Below are 4,396 nucleotides of genomic sequence, written 5' to 3' on the forward strand. Positions count from 1 at the left end.
ATATATATAAATATTATATATAATTCGTATATAATTTTATATATATATGCTTTTATTTATTTCGTCGATTCGCAAAGAACTATGTCGAGCATTAGAATAAAAAAAATATCTCGCAACTGTGCGCTAGAATTTATAATTCTTAAGAACTCCAACGTGTCATTGAACTACACACAACAAAGTGCAATACGAAAGTACAAAGTCTGACCTCCTGTTCTCTCGAATTTTGTAAATCTCCTCCCACGGAGAGGGAGAGAGAAGAAGAAGAAGAAGAAACGAAGAGAAATCGATCGATCGCTCCTCTTTAAGTGTTCTACTCCCTCGCGATTACAAGAATCGCGATGGCATCTAATAAATTAGCGACGATGAGCGCTCCGGCTCTCTTTCGCGGCTTATACGTGATCTTATCTACCGTGATCGTATCTGCACTGCGATAAATTTACCCCGATAATACAGTGGAACTCCATTTTATAAGAGCTCGGCCCGCTCGTTCTCGAAGTTTCATCTTCGCCGTGGATATGTAGTTGCGCTGTATTATTTAAAAAAAAAAAAAAAAAAATAGGGACGATTTTGTACCGAATCGATTTTGTACCTATTTCACAGCCATACATATTACACACTTTACACATACACACGCATACGGACATACATATACAGGATGGTTCTTAAGTAAAGAGATTTTAAAATACTTTAAGGGGTAATTTCTCACATCAATTCAAGATGAACACTTTATATGTCCGAAATGTCTTAGTTTAAAAGTTAAAGGGTGTCAAAGTTGAAGAAAAAAAATTATGTTTTCAAATATTGTATTTCGATTATTATTTTGATGAAACGTTGTGCATGTATCAAGGAAAATAATTCGAAGTGTCTTTCGAAATTTTTCCTTCAATTTTAATACCTTGTTTATTTGAAACTAAACTGTTTTTAGACATATGAAGCTTTTGTCTAGAATTAAAGTGAGAAATGACTCCTTAAATTCTTTTAGAATACCTAAGGACCATCCTGTATATACACACGAAACACATAATACAAACAATCCTTCGTTAGAATCTCGCGATTTCTGTACGCCTGAAGCATACGAGTAGTATATATAGAAGCATTTCTACGGTCTCATATTAACCGAAGTTAACGTTAATGATACCTAAGTAGTCGATCCGCAAATCTAATGACTAAATATTCGGCACAATTACGACATAATTCTGTACATATATATACGAATATTTTCCAGAAAGAGATGAAAAACCAAGTAATACCCGCAATTGTTAAGCATAAGTCAGAAGAGCTCTGTTATATATATAGGCAAGAACGAATATACCACCGTCGTTTATATTAATTGAATACAATAAAAGCAAGTTTCGAGCAAGATCTGCATACGTCTCACTCTGTCGTTTACCACATTTTCTCCGCACTTTAGTTCAATGAAAACGAAACTCGGATTTTTCTTATGTATTATATCACTTATGTATGCATTATTTGATAGGACAGCGAATATTTTTTGTCATTAAACAAGAAACTTATTTGAAGGAAGATAATTATTGTTTTCTATTTATATATTATATGTTTTATTTCTTTTTATTATACATTTATACATTCTTTATTTAATTGTTATATTGAGATAAAGAAATGCTTTAAAAATATATTAGGTCTATTCGCGTTACTTGAAATCCTTAAAAATTTTTGAACTTAAAATAAAATAGATATATATTTGGATGTTGAAAAGAAATAAAGCGAAGATGCTGAGTGTACAAAAGTGCAAGCAACGTGAACAGACTTAAAAAGGACAATTTTTTTTTATATCAAAATAATTTTTTCTATAAAATTCTTATTTGTCGTTTGTATTATAATTATTTTATTTCGAATTATACGCTTTAAAGTATTTGTATTTATAAAAATTTTCTCTTTATTTATCCAATCAAAGAACAAATTAAGCAAGAGTTGAAAACACGTCAGACACGTGGCTCTCGACAAAGATGCTGTTTCAGCTCCGTTGATAGAAAGAAGAGGGCACGACGCAGGCGCGAGTATACAAGGTCCTCCCGATGCCGTCCAAAAATTGTCAAAGTTATCAGGAAAACAGAAGCAGCTAGGAGGTTACGAAAGGTAACACGATTCAAATCTCCCGCCCTCTAGGGAATTATAATTCGGAAGAGGTAAAAAGAGCTACGAATTCGAATTTTGAGATTTAGGTTGGAGAACGTGGGGCGCGAAATTTGAATTGGATTTTGGTTCTCTCGTAACCTCCTCACGCGACATATTTTCCTGATAACTCCGATTTTTCAAAGCACTCCGGAGCACTTCGGAGACACATATCAACAATCTCCCTTGTCTAATTACCTTTTTGTTTTATTATTTGAAAGAGAGAGAGAGAGATAGAGGGGGGAGGAGGTAAATAAATGGCGATATTTTAAAACATAATTGAAAATAAAGACATCAACTTAGGTTTTTAGAGAGTATTACTGCTAATGCCTCGCTCATTGATTGCATATCTTTTTATAGACTGTTGCTGTATACATGTCTTCGTTTTTATTTGTTATGCATCAATAAATTTATTATGTTATTATTGTGTTATAACATATCGTATATCTATCTGTTTACATGCTATACAAACATCGCTTTTTGGTTCTTCGAATAAAAATTAAATTAAAGCAGTCCAGTCTATCAAAAAATATTATAGATAACGATTGTAACGTCTGCTCGATGTGCTATAAATTTTCTCGATAGACGGGTGTGGGCTTGGCAGAATTGATACGATAGAATTCTCAGAAATACAACAAATCGTATCGACGAAGTGAAGAAAATGAAGCAGTATGATTATATTAACGGATTATATTAACAGATGCTGTCATGTTTACAAACTTCTGGGGTTCGATTATATATTTTAAAATAAAGTAAAAAATGACAAAAGTAAGAAAATTTTTATAATTTTATTCATTGATCAATACTTAATGAATTTGCTCGCTTTTAAAATTTTCACTTTGTTTCAAGATATAATTTCCCCTTGTTCGCAAACTAACATTTAAAAGAGAGAATATTCACTTTTTACTCCAATCTACTATTATTTGTATCTGTTGACAGTCCGCTTACTGGACCTAACAAATATGCCTGTATTTTCGTATCAAAAAATATTTGCAAATTGTATTAGAGATAGAACAAAAGAAACCCAGCAAACGGAGAATGGATTAAAATGGATTCAGATTTTCAGAAATACGGATTCATGAATGTTAAATTCTTTTCAATCCTGAATAAATTTTTATTCATTTATAGGAATTGCATGAAACAAATATCTATTCCTTTTCAATCTTGAATGCATTCTTATTTATTTATGGGAATGGCATCGAGAACATATTTCTATGCTTTTTAGTCTAAAAATAATATTATAGTATTTTGTGTGTATGCATCGTGAATACTGCATAATTTTAAATTCTGAATAGGAAATGCAGTTTTTTAATCTAGTTGAATCTAAAAATAATATCGGCCGTTTCTGTGCATCATTGTAAATACTGTTTAATTTAAAATTCCGAATAAGTAATGCAGTTTTTCAATCCAGTTGAATCTAAAAATAATATCAGCTATTTCTACGCATTGAGAATATTGCTAAATTCAAAATTCTGATTAGGAAATGCAGTTTTTTAATCCAATTGAATAAAAAAAAGTTTTTCTTTTAATGGCCCATTTTCTTAAAATGAATGCTATTTTATTCAGAATTATGAATAAGAAATTTTTTGTTTTAATTCAATTGAGTTAAAAAAAAGTTATACCGCGTAAAAATATATTATGAATTCTATTTCATTTAATAGAAATTTAAAAGAAACATAAAGAGAACTACGTAAATATGTACAATAAATGTTACATATGTAAATTCCTTATTTTTAATTAATAAATTAATCGCTTTTATGTATATTTTATATTAATACGTTTTCTTTATTATACAGCTAGCGTATATTTTTTGTATGAAGTTTTAAAATAATGATTATAGAATTGCATGTAATTACTACTTTAATTTATTTATCCTTTCATATGTATAAAAATTTTTTTTTATATGGAATCCAATTCATTTTTATGGATTTAAAATACGAATTCAGATGGATTGAAAATTTTCAATCCATTTCAATCCATTTTCGTTTGCTGGGAAAGTAAAGAAACAATAAAAGAAAAAAAACTTGTGCAGTTATTCAGAAAAATTTATAAAGATAAGATTCTTTCTATAAAACAAATTATTTCCTTCTCAGCAAACGAGAATGGATTGAAATAAATTGAAATGGATTCAGATTTTCAGAAATATTGATTCACGAATGGTGAAATAAATATTTTTCAATCCTGAATGTATTTTTATTCATTTATAGGATTTGCGTGGAGCATATCTCTATGCCTTTAAATCTAAAAGTAATATTAGCTTTTT

The sequence above is a fragment of the Trachymyrmex septentrionalis genome, unplaced genomic scaffold (genome assembly GCF_001594115.1).
Source record: "Trachymyrmex septentrionalis isolate Tsep2-gDNA-1 unplaced genomic scaffold, Tsep1.0 scaffold31, whole genome shotgun sequence".
Lineage (NCBI taxonomy): Eukaryota > Metazoa > Arthropoda > Insecta > Hymenoptera > Formicidae > Trachymyrmex > Trachymyrmex septentrionalis.